Source organism: Mesoplodon bidens, assembly GCF_964165515.1.
Source record: "Mesoplodon bidens genome assembly, chromosome: 6".
Classification (NCBI taxonomy): domain Eukaryota; kingdom Metazoa; phylum Chordata; class Mammalia; order Artiodactyla; family Ziphiidae; genus Mesoplodon; species Mesoplodon bidens.
The window spans coordinates 96812393-96825479 of NC_138162.1; the positions used below are offsets into that span (position 1 = coordinate 96812393).

The following is a 13087-nucleotide window of genomic DNA, read 5'->3' on the forward strand; positions in this document are numbered from 1 at the left end:
TTCTTTGGTATCTTCTTTAGTTCCACCAACAAAGAGCTTTTCAGTTACCTGAGTGCCAGGCTTTCCAGATTCCTCTCTGGCTATGGCACATTTTGGCTCAATCACTCTTCCGTCAATTGAATGAGATTTTGCAGCCATGGCAGCATCAACCTTATCTATGGATGGAAAAGTTACAAAACCAAATATTCTTGAGTTTTGCTTTCAGGATCTCTGATTACCACAGTCTGTAAGTTTTCCCCATGGCTCATAGTAGTTCCTCAAGCTTTCTTCTGTGGTTTCAAAGCTTAAGCCACCAATAATGTTTATAGAAATGTCCTTTTCTCTCTCAATAGCAGACTCAGTCACTTCAGCTGGATTTCAGCCCAGACAGATGAGAGACATATCCACCAATGAGCATGAGCATACTTGTCCTGACACTGTTGTCTTGAGGCATTCTTTTCTTGATGGTCTCTGCTTCAGTGTAATGCATGTAGAGGCCTTCCGGACCACAAGATGGTTTTCAAAATCATTTATATTTCATGTTAGATCTCTGACTTCTCTTTTTATATTTGTTTTGTGAGCTAGCTTAATTTTCCCAAGTAACTATTTTTTCTTAAACTTTCCAAACTGAAGCTTTCCATCTTTCTCAATTTTCCTCCCTCTCTCCCTTCCATTTTATTGACTTTCCCTTTAGTTCCATTCAGCTGACTTGCATTACTGTCACACTAATTATTATAGTTTTATATTAAAATGCTAATAATAGAGCAAACTGGGTTTTATTATTTATCACCATTTTTGATAAATATCATCAATATAGTCATCCAGATATATATTAGAATTACTTTGTGGTGTTGAAATATATGCAAATGCTATTTTAAGTGCATTTTATTAAATTTACTGCTCATTTTATGGGAAACCTTGAATCTAGTTTCTTCAAAAATTTTTTATATAAGAATATGTATATTTCTGCATACACAATTCATGTAAAAATGGAAGTGACTTTTAAGATTTCTGAAACATATTTGACATACTTCTCCCCTAAATTTAACATAAAGATTCTCTCAATCAGGCATTTAGGCCTAATTTTGCCCCTGTCATTGAGGCAAAATTCTTGTGAGAATTCTTTACTCCACACCATGTGAATTATGAAGATTTCCGTTCTGTCTGGCAGGAACAGGCACTATTCCTGGCCCTATGTGAGCTCACGGTATTTCTCTCTAATCTTTTTCAGTTTCTTTCCTGGGGGGTTGCACGTGTGCACATTCGTTGGCACTCAACTGACACTTGAGAAAGAGGTCCCTCCAGTTGGATTTCCCTTCTCTGTCCTGTAGCCTGAAATTTCTCTCCATCCAGTGATGTTCAAAGTCTCATCTGGTTTCTTACCTATTTCTCAGGGTTCATGGCTCTTCATTGTCTTATGTCCAATGTCTTCAAACCTGTCATTTCATATGTTTTGTTTTTTTAAAGTTGATTTAGGCAAGAGGTTAAATCTGGTTCTCATTATTTCATTTTGAGTAAATAGGAAGTAATTTGAAAACACTTTCATCAAATTCCTAGAAAAAGAGTACGTCTGTTTATTAATACTTTTTAAATATAAATTTATTTTATTTATTTTGGCTGCGTTGGGTCTTTGTTGCTGCACACAGGCTTTCTCTAGTTGTGGCAAGCGGGAGATACTCTGCTGTGCACGGGTTTCTCATTGTGGTGGCTTCTCTTGTGGCAGAGAATGGGCTCTAGGCACACGGGTTTCAGTAGCTGTGACACGTGGGCTCAGTAGTTGTGGCACACGGGCCCTAGAGCACAGGTTCAGTAGTTGTGGCACACAGGCTTAGTTGCTCTGTGGCATGTGGGATCTTCCCAGACCAGGGTTCGAACCTGTGTCCCCTGCATTGGCAGACAGATTCTTAAGCACTGCACCACCAGGGAAGCCCTGTTTATTAATACTTTGAAATGTTTCTAAGCTTCCTATTCTGTTACAACTAATCAGCGATTTTTGTATTAGTAAAATAATTTTAATTTTAGTTATTGTAGCTTTAAATGTCTTCATGCTTAGTTTTCCTCATTTTTTCTTCTAATTATTGTTATTTTTAATAAACTTCAGAATTTTTCCTCTTTAAAAAAGAAAAATAGGGCTTCCCTGGTGGCGTAGTGGTTGAGAGTCCGCCTGCCGATGTAGGGGACACGGGTTCGTGCCCCAGTCAGGGAAGATCCCACGTGCCGCGGAGCGGCTGGGCCCGTGAGCCATGGCCGCTGGGCCTGTGCGTCTGGAGTCTGTGCTCCGCAACGGGAGAGGCCACAACAGTGAGAGGCCCGCGTACCGCAAAAAAAAAAAAAAAAAAAAAGGAAAAAAAAAAGAAAAAAAAAGAAAAATGCCAGGACCTTTGGCATATTTTAAAAGTTCATTCATTACGCGCTGTTATTTAAATATAAAAACACTAGGGTGAATCTGCAGTATGGAGGACAAGTACACATCCAGGTGACTAAAAACTAAGAGGACCCCACAAGTTAAAAAAGAAAGATTTTAATGCTCACCTGAACCACCTGAACCACCCTTCTAATGTACCTGAAAGTCACTTTACTAGACTTTACTTATCTAATTTTCCACAATTTCTCCCAGAGCCCAAGTGGCTGTAATTATGGATCTTGAGCGCGGGTTCCAACGGAGCAGAAGAGAGGCGTACTGGAGCTCAACAACTGGGTCCAGTGGGGAAATGTGCCCGCGCCCCGGCGCATTGTGGGTAATGTAGTCCCGCGCCCACCGGTGATCTGGCGAGTACGGTCTTGAGCTGTCTGGGCATTTTGGGTATTGTAGTCCCGCCCAAAGGTATTGTGGGTATCGCACTTCCGCTTCGGGCTTTCGTATTTATGCACATTGTGACCATCTTTTAACTCTCGTGGTGAGCAAGCCCTCTCATGGCCGCTGACTCCCGGGATTAGAGGGTTGGGAAAACTTGGCGAGGGCAGGCGGGGTTGGTCTTCCCTGTCCGCGGGTTCCTTCAGGTTTGATTGTTTTCCGGACGGGGTCGGACGCAGTCCGCCTAGTAGGGGTTGTGGGCTGGGGTCTCGGGTCTCGTGCTGTCCGGCGGTGCAGGGGAGCCAGCGTCCTGTCCCGGAGGGGTCTGGACTGGTGCAGGTGATTTGGGGGACATAAGTACCCCTCGCCCGGAGCAGACGTCTCCACTGCTGGGGCGCGCGGCTCGGCCATCCTTCCTGGGTCTTAATTGGGGAGCGCGGCTCGGGCATCCTTGCTGGGTCTTAATTGGGGAGCGCGGCTGGGTGGTGCCAACCATGGTGATGGAGGCGCCGCTTGGCCCCGATGTCCCGGATTTTGGGGGAAGGACTGGCCTGGGGCAAACACCCAGACTTGTCTTGATTGGGGTGGGGAGGACGACTTGGGTCAGCGGCATCGGGGCCCGCAGGCTCCTGGGGGAGTTGGAAGGGCCTGGTGGGAGTCAGACATCCCCAGGTTTGCGTGGGGCGTCCTTTTGCCCAGATCGGCGACTCCAGAAGTTGTCTGGCTCCTCCGGCGCTGGGGCTCTTCCAGGAGCTTGGGGTGGAGCAAGTGGAGTGCAGCCCACGGGGCAGGGAACTTTCCTCAATCCCCAGGGGGCTGGTGGCTGACTCCCTGAATGACTGGGGATGGGAGAGAGGAGTGGGTGGTAAGACGTCCAGACTTAAGTTTTATTTTAAATTTTGCATTATGAAAACATTGTAAATATACACGGAAGTAGGCGTGAGGTCTCCTGGATTCATCGCTCAGATTCACCACTTACGAATGAGAGCCCTATCTTTCTCCCCCAAATCTGCAACCTCAAGTGTGCGTCTCTTTGGGCTTTGCCTTTCCCTCGGGGCCTATCCCAGGCCTGCTGTGGGAGCCTCGCCCTCCATAGGGAGAATTCAAATCCAGGTCTGCCTCTTTCTCATAGTCACGTTGAGCAAGGTACTGAACCTCCTGGGGCTATTGGGAGTGTGGAAAGGGTAAAACGGGTGTCTGGTACATGCTAATATGACGTTCATTTCAATAACGTTCAACAACCCCCATAGGCACATAGAAGATTAATGTCATGCTGGATATCAGCATGACATGAGAGAAGGCTTAGTCTAAAACCCATACCCCAATTCTGTCCCACGTATTGTCCTTCCCTTCCATACCTGGTTCTGATACCTTACTTTAGTGAAGTGCTCCCCAACTGCAGGCTTGGGGATTTCCAGCCTGCTGTCTGTGCTGGGAGAGAATCCTGAGGCCAGAACCACTTCTGTTGTACCAGGTTTGCCCTGGAGCTCTCTGTTCTCTCACATCCAGAGGGGACTGCCCGTTAGGGAGGAGAGAACTCCTAGGGGCCTGGCAGCCCTGCCTCAGATGGGTACCACTTCCTTGTTGTGTTGTTATCTTTGGTCATAATGGAGAGTGTGTCCTTGATATCCTATGCCAAAGTCATAGTCCCTTTGGGGCACAGCTGCAGGTGGTCTTCCAGGAAGCCAGGCTTGTTCTTGAAGGGGCACATTCCTGTGCCCTCATTCAGGGCTTTCCATCTTCTCTGGAGGTGCTCCTGCATTGTCCTGCATTGTTTCTCTCCATATACATTCACACTGTTGTATTCTCCGGGCCTTAGAGTGCTACCAAAACAACGATGGTGAAAAGTACTGTTTTGTTAGCAGTAGTCCTGTGTCGGCAGTGTGCTTTCTATTCACTGCCATACTTTATTTTCTCAGTCACCTTGCACATTAGGTAGTTGAATTCTCATTTTCTAGAGAGGAAAATGGTATAGTAGAGGATTAAGTAACTTTTACTTTGGAGCTATTAAAACTTTCAAAGTTTTGATGAAAATTTAAAAGGAGCTGCTCTATTTTTCACGTTTGTCTCATACATCTAATGCTGATAAAGATAAACTATATGTTCATTTTCTCCTGATCATTGGTCTCAGCCCCTAACAGTAATGGTGACATTAATGACACCAGCAGAAGGCTGGAATCAGACCAGTGTTTGGAGTCCACATACCACCCACCCCTACCCCCACCCCCATAAAGTTTTTTCTCCTTTTCTTTTTTGGGGGTATAGAAGGAGATGGAGTTATTACATTTAAATTTTATTATGAAAAGTTTACAAATGCAGCCAAAAGTAGTGAGAATACTGAAAGAACATCTTTGTACCCCTCACTCAGCTTCAGCAGTTGTTAACACTCTGCTCTTCTCTTTCTTTTAATTTTCTCTGTTGTAGTATTTTGCAGCAAGTCCCAGGTATTTTACCTGTAAATACTTCAGTGTGCATCGTTTTTGAATAAGGACTTTAAAGAAAATAACCTTTATACCAAATGGCACACCCAACAAAATTAACCATAATTCCTTAATGTCATCTAATATTCAACCTGTGTTCAGTTACCCCATTTGTCTCAAAATGCCTTGCTACAGTTTAAATCCTACTCTCTTAACCCAGTTAAGAGGCATGAACAGGGAAATATCTGGAACTCTGTCTTCTGAATCCTCCCTTCCCCTTTTTTTATACCCACTCTTGCCTTGCTGATCTTTGTTAATAGCAGGAGTCCACCTCTGGGCACTTACTCCTTGACCTCAGCATTCTTCTTGCCTCCTTGTGTTTTACAGATTTTCTCACTAATCTGATGAGCTGTTAAATCCTGTCAATTCTTCTTGCCTTTCTCCTCTCCCCTCACCTTTGTGTTAGCTCAGCATAATTTGTCTTTCCCCATGTTCTAGTTTGTCTGTTAAGAAAGGACCCTCCCTTTAGGCTCTGAAGTTGGACTCTTAGGCTCCACCACCTATTGACTCTGTGACCTTGGATATTGCCTCTGTTCTATGTGCCTCCCTTTTTCTTACCTGTAAAATGGGGTTGATAGCAATGTCAGGGTTGTTGGGAGGTGGAAATGTGCCTGTGCTTCTGAAGTGGTTAGGGTGCCTGGCGCACAGTGAGTGCTCAGGGAAAAGTGAGGTGTGGTGATGATTATTATCAATTCTGAATTTCCCCCCCAACCCACCTTTCCAGAATTATCCTTTACTCTTCACTCTGATTGGACTCTGTCTTACAGTCACATAGGAATATATTCTACTCCATGCAGTTGTATTCCTTCATGCCTTTATTATTTTTTTGAATTTTATTTTATTTTTTTTTATATAACAGGTTCTTAGTAGTTATCCATTTTAAACACTAGTGTATATATGTCAATCCCAATCTCCCAATTCATACCACCACCACCACCACCCCCGCCACTTTCCCCCTTGGTGTCCATACGTTTGTTCTCTACATCTGTGTCTCAATTTCTACCCTGCAAACTGGTTCATCTGTACCATTTTTCTAGGTTCCACATATATGTGTTAATATACGATATTTGTTTTTCTCTTTCTGACTTACTTCACTCTGTATGACAGTCTCTAGATCCATCCACGTCTCTACAAATGACCCAATTTCGTTCCTTTTTATGGCTGCATAATATTCCACTGTATATATGTACCACATATTCTTTATCCATTCGTCTGTCGATGGGCATTTAGGTTGCTTCCATGACTTGGCTATTGTAAATAGTGCTGCAATGAACATTGGGGTGCATGTGTCTTTTTGAATTATGGTTTTCTCTGGGTATATGCCCAATAGTGGGATTGCTGGGTCATATGATAATTCTATTTTTAGTTTTTTAAGGAACCTCCATACTGTTCTCCATAGTGGCTGTATCAATTTACATTCCCACCAACAGTGCAGGAGGGTTCCCTTTTCTCCACACCCTCTCCAGCATGTGCTGTTTGTAGATTTTCTGATGATGCCCATTCTAACTAGTGTGAGGTGATACCTCACTGTAGTTTTGATTTGCATTTCTCTAATAAGAAGTGATGTTGAGCAGCTTTTCATGTGCTTCCTGGCCATCTGTATGTCTTCCTTGGAGAAATGTCTATTTAGGTTTTCTGCCCATTTTTGGATTGGGTTATTTGTTTTTTTAATATTGAGCTGCATGAGCTGTTTATATGTTTTGGAGATTAATCCTTTTTCCGTTGATTCATTTTCAAAAATTTTCTCCCATTCTGAGGGGTGTCTTTTCGTCTTGTTTGTAGTTTCTTTTGCTTTGCAAAAGCTTTTAAGTTTAATTAGGTCCCCTTTGTTTATTTTTGTTTTTATTTCCATTACTCTAGGAGGTGGATCAAAAAATATCTTGCTGTGATTTATGTCAAAGAGTGTTCTTCCTATGTTTTCCTCTAAGAGTTTTATAGTGTCCAGTCTTACATTTAGGTCTTTAATCCATTTTGAGTTTATTTTTGTGTATGGTGTTAGGGAGTGTTTTAATTTCATTCTTTTACATGTAGCTGTCCAGTTTTCCCAGCACCACTTATTGAAGAGACTGTCTTTTCTCCATTGTATGTCCTTGCCTCCTTTTTCATAGATCATAGGTGCGTGGGTTTATCTCTGGGCTTTCTATCCTGTTCCATTGATCTATATTTCTGTTTTTGTGCCAGTAGCATATTGTCTTGATGACTGTAGCTTTTTTTTTTTTTTTTTTTTTTTTTTTTTTTTTGCTGTACGCGGGCCTCTCACTGCTGTGGCCTCTCCCGTTGCGGAGCACAGGCTCCGGACACACAGGCTCCGCGGCCATGGCTCGCGGGCCCAGCCGCTCCGCGGCATGTGGGATCTTCCGGGATAGGGGCACGAACCCGTGTCCCCTGCATCGGCAGGCGGACTCTCAACCACTGCGCCACCAGGGAAGCCCTGTAGCTTTGTACTATAGTCTGAAGTCAGGGAGTCTGATTCCTCCAGTTCCATTTTTTTTCCTCAAGACTGGTTTGGCTATTTGGGGTCTTTTGTGTCTCCATACAAATTTTAAGATTTTTTGTTCTAGGTCTGTAAAAGATGCCATTGGTAATTTGTTAGGGATTGCACTGAATCTGTAGATTGCTTTGGGTAGTAGAGTCATTTTCACAATAGTGGTTCTTCCAATCCAAGAACATGGTATATCTCTCCATCTATTTGTATCATCTTTATTTTCTTTCATCAGTGTCTTATAGTTTTCTGCATACAGGTCTTTTGTCTCCCTAGGTAGGTTTATTCCTAGGTATTTTATTCTTTTTGTTGCAGTGGTAAATGGGAGTGTTTCCTTAATTTCTCTTTCAGATTTTTCATCATTAGTGTATAGGAATGCCAGAGATTTCTGTGCATTAATTTTGTATCCTGCAACTTTACCAAATTCATTGATTAGCTCTAGTTGTTTTCTGGTGGCATCTTTAGGATTCTCTATGTATAGTATCATGTCATCTGCAAACAGTGACAGTTTTACTTCTTCTTTTCCAATTTGTATACCTTTTATTTCTTTTTCTTCTCTGATTGCCGTGGCTAGGACTTCCAAAACTATGTTGAATAATAGTGGTGAGAGTGGACATCCTTGTCTTTTTCCTGATCTTAGAGGAAATGCTTTCAGTTTTTCACCATTGAGAATGGTGTTTGCTGTGGGTTTGTCATATATGGGCTTTATAATGTTGAGGTAGGTTCCCTCTATGCCCACTTTCTGGAGAGTTTTTATCATAAATGGGTGTTGAATTTTGTCATAAGCTTTTTCTGAATCTATTGAGATGATCATACGGTTTTTCTTCTTCAATTTGTTAATATGGTGTATCACATTGATTGATTTGCGTATATTGAAGTATCCTTGCATCCCTGGGATAAATCCCACTTGATCATGGTGTATGATCCTTTTAATGTGTTGTTGGATTCTGTTTGCTAGTATTTTGTTGAGGATTTTTGCATCTATATTCATCAGTGATATTGGTCTGTAATTTTCTTTTTTTGTAGTGTCTTTGTCTGGTTTTGATATCAGGGTGATGGTGGCCTCATAGGATGAGTTTGGGAATGTTCCTTCCTCTGCAATTTTTTTGGAAGAGTTTGAGAAGGATGGGTGTTTGCTCTTCTCTAAATGTTTGATAGAATTCACCTGTGAAGCCATCTGGTCCTGCATTTTGTTTGTTGGAAGATTTTTAATGACAGTCAATTTCATTACTTGTGATTGGTCTGTTCATATTTTCTAATTCTTCCTGGTTCAGTCTCAGAAGGTTGTGCTTTTCTAAGAATTTGTCCATTTCTTCCAGGTTGTCTGTTTCATTGTCAGAGAATTGCTTGTAGTAGTCTCTTAGGATGCTTTGTATTTCTGTGGTGTCTGTTGTAACTTCTCCTTTTTCTTTTCTAATTTTATTGATTTGAGTCGTCTCCCTGTTTTTCTTGAAGAGTCTGGCCAATGGTTTATCAATTTTGTTTCTCTTCTCAAAGAACCAGCTTTTAGTTTTATTGATCTTTGCTATTGTTTTCTTTGTTTCTATTTATTTCTGCTCTGACCTTTATGATTTCTTTCCTTCTACTAACTTTGGGTTTTGTTTGTTCTTTCTCTAGTTCCTTTAGGTGTAAGGTTAGAATGTTTATTGAGGTTTTTCTTGTTTCTTGAGGTAGGCTTGTGTCGCTAAAACTTCCCTCTTAGAACTGCTTTTGCTACATCCCATAGGTTTTGGATCGTCGTGTTTTCATTGTCATTTGTCTATAGGTATTTTTTGATTTCCTCTTTGATTTCTTCAGTGATCTCTTGGTTATTTAGTAACATATTGTTTAGACTCCATGTGTTTGTGTTTTTTACGTTTTGTTCCCTGTAATTGATTTCTTATCTTATAGTGTTGTGGTCAGAAAAGATGCTTGATATGATTTCAATTTTCTTAAATTTACTGAGGCTTGATTTGTGACCCAAGATGTGATCTGTCCAAGTGTCATCTGCAGTTTTTGGGTGGAATGTCCTATAAATATCAATTAAATCTTCACTCTCATTATTCTGAATTCTTTTTCTGGAAGGTTGCCTATCTCCACTTCATTTAGTTGTTTTTCTGGGGTTTTATCTTGTTCCTTCATCAGGTACATAGCCCTCTGCCTTTTCATCTTGTCTATCTTTCTGTGAATGTGGTTTTTGTTCCACAGGCTGCAGGATTGTAGTTTCCTTGCTTCTGCTGTCTGCCCTCTGGTGGATGAGGCTATCTAAGAGGCTTGTGAAGGTTTCCTGATGGAAGGGAATGGTGGTGGGTAGAGCTGGCTGTTGCTCTGGTGGGCAGAGCTCAGTAAAACTTTAATCCGCTTGTCTGCTTATGGGTGGGGCTGGGTTCCCTCCCTGTTGGTTGTTTGGCCTGAGGCGACCCAACACTGGAGCCTACCTGGGCTCTTTGGTGGGGCTAATGGCGGACTCTGGGACGGCTCATGCCAAGCAGTACTTCCGAGAACTTTTGCTGCCGGTGTCCTTGTCCTCATGGTGAGACACAGCCACTGCCTGCCTCTGCAGGAGGCCCTCTAACACTAGCAGGTAGGTCTGGTTCAGTCTCCTGTGTGGTCACTGCTCCTTCCCCTGGGTCCCAATGTGCACACTACTTTGTGTGTGCCCTCTAGGAGTGGAGTTTCTATTTCACCCAGTCCTGTCGAAGTCCTGCAATCAAATCCCACTAGCCTTCAAAGTCTGATTCTCTATGAATTCCTCCTCCCGTTGCTGGACCCCCAGCTTGGGAAACCTGACGTGTGGCTCAGAACCTTCACTCCAATGGGTGGACTTCTGTTGTATAAGTGTTCTCCAGTTTGTGAGTCACCCACCCAGCAGTTATGGGATTTGATTTTATTGTAATAGCGCCCCTCCTACCATCTCATTGTGGCTTCTCCTTTGTCTTTGGATGTGGGGTATCTTTTTTGGTGAGTCCCAGTGTCTTCCTGTCAATGATTGTTCAGCAGTTAGTTGTGATTCCAGTGCTCTCACAAGAGGGAGTGAGAGCATGTCCTTCTACTCTGCCATCTTGAACCAATCTCTTCCTTCAAGCCTGTATGCTTCACAAATTCACTCTTGTTATCTAAGTAGCTCAGATGTTTCTCCAGTGCAAAGATTTCTGAATGTTCTCTGGCAGAATTACTCCTATTGCTCCCTTTAGTCCCAGAACACCTTATACACGAAGACTCCAGTGCTTGCATTGTACATCCTGTTTGTCCCACTGGTTTTGAGATGGTGCTTTGAGGGACGGGCACCTTGTCTGCTCCTCATGGGTCACTGATTGGCACCCAACTGTGAGGATATGAGGGGCTGTCCTTTCTGCCTGGAAAGGTTTGTAGGAGGACTGATGGAAACCCAAGTGGAAAAGGGGGTTAGGCTATTATTGGGGTAGACCGTGCGTGCCAAAATAATAGGTGTGGACCTATTTTTGTGGTCATTGGGACCCACTGCAGGGTTTTGAGCAGAGAAGGCTCATCATTTCCTCCTTCAGTTATTACCTCATCTCTGTGTTCTCCTTTATAATGGAAATCATCAAGAGAGTTTTCTGTGTTTGATAATCCAGTTTTTTTCTGCCCAATCTCTCATTAATTTCCAGCTATTTGGGATGTTTTTAGATAATTTATTGTTACTGATTTCTTATTCAATTCCACTCAAGTCAGAGAACCTTCATAGTGTTTTCCACAGTGTCTATACAGTGCACTAGGGTTTCAGTTTCTCCACATCCTCGCCGAAACTTGTTATTTTGTTTGTGTGTGTGTGTTGTTTTTAGTTTTTTAAATTATGGCCATTTTAATGGGTACAGGTGCTATCTCATTGTGGTATTGATTTGTATTTCCCTGATAATTTGTAATGCTTAGCATCTTTTCATATGCTGTTGGCCATATGCTGTTTATTTAAGTCCTTAGTCCATTTTTTAGTCTGGATATATGTTTTTTGTTAGTGAGCTGGAGTTCTTTATATATTCGGGATATTAACCCTTTATCTGATACATGGTTTGCATCTATTTTCTTTCATTCCATAAATTGCCTTTTCACTTTGTTGTTTGTTCCCTTGCTGCACAGAAGTTTTTAAGTTTAACGTAGTCTCATTTGTCTATTTTTGCTTTTGTTGCTTGTGCTTTTCATGTTATATCCAAGAAATTATTGCCTATTCCAATGTCATGAAGCTTCTCCCCTATGTTTCCTTCTAGGCGTTATACAGTTTCAGGCCTGGGGTTTAGCAATTTTAATATTTGCAAATAATCAACCTTTGGCTTTTTAATTTTCCTTGGAGTTTCATTGTTATTTTTTCCTCTTTATTAGTTTCTTCTTTTTTTTCCTTTTAATTTCCTAGCGTCTTAAGGTGGGAGCTGGAGTTGTTTTTTTAAATTAAAACTTTTCTGGTATATTCATTTAAAGCTATAAGTTTCCCTTTAAGAACTGCCTTAGCTGCTGTGTTTGTTGCTAGAATTGCCATAATCACCACAGACTGGGTAGCTTAAACGACAGAGATTGATGTTCTCTCAATTCTGAGGCTAGAAGTTAAAGATCAAGGTGTTGGCAGTGTTGGTTTTTTCTGAGGCCCTTCTTTGGCTTATAGCTGGCTGTCTTCTCCCTGTTTACATGGGCTTCCCTCTGGACCTGTCTGTGTTCAAATTTCCTCTTATAAGGACACCAGTTATATTGGATTAGGGCCCACCCTAATAATGCCATTTTAACCTAATTACCTCGTTGAAGACCTATCTAAAAATACAATCACATTCTAAGGCACTGGAGGTTATGAATTCACATATGAATTTCATAGGAGACACAATACACCTGTAATAGATCTATATCACAAATTTGGTTAGTTGTCATATGTTTTGATATGTTGTGTTTATTAAATCATTCAGTTAAAAGTATTTCTAAATGTCCCATGGAATTTTTTCTTTCATCCATATCTCCTTTAGACCAGTATTGCTTTACTGATTCCTACTTTAATTCCATCTTGGGCAAAGAACATACTCTTTTTAAGTTTCAGTCCTTTGAAATTGGTGACTTGTTTTATATGCCTTGGAATTTCATTTTCCTTGGTTAATATTCTTTGTGCCCTTGGAGGGTTTAGCATTCTATAAATGTCAATTTGATCAATACTGCCTGATAGTATTTTTTAAACCTTCTGTTTTTCTTCTTTACTGTTAGTTTGCTTTTTCATTTACTGAGAGGTGTATCAAGTTTTTTTAACTGTGATTATGATTGTTTCTCTTTTCCACTCTCATTTTTTTCCTTCCTGTATTTTTTCCAGTCTATGACTTGACTTTTTATTTTCTTGCCAGTATCTTTTGCGGAACAGAAGTCTTTTAATCCTAACAGAATCCACCG

General features: G+C 41.5%; 1 protein-coding gene across 3 annotated transcripts in view; it reads left to right on the forward strand.

The window, feature by feature from the left end:
- Positions 1-2579: 2579 nt before the first annotated feature.
- ZNF169 (zinc finger protein 169) overlaps positions 2580-13087 on the forward strand; it is a 46632-nt gene continuing 36124 nt past the window's right edge. For 2 of the 3 annotated variants that reach the window (XM_081237858.1, XM_081237860.1), the window contains exon 1: positions 2838-2876. The gene's annotated coding sequence lies outside the window, so the exon portion shown is untranslated. Of the gene's footprint in view, positions 3113-13087 lie in introns of all 3 variants that reach the window. The other variant, XM_081237859.1, reaches the window with a different exon arrangement.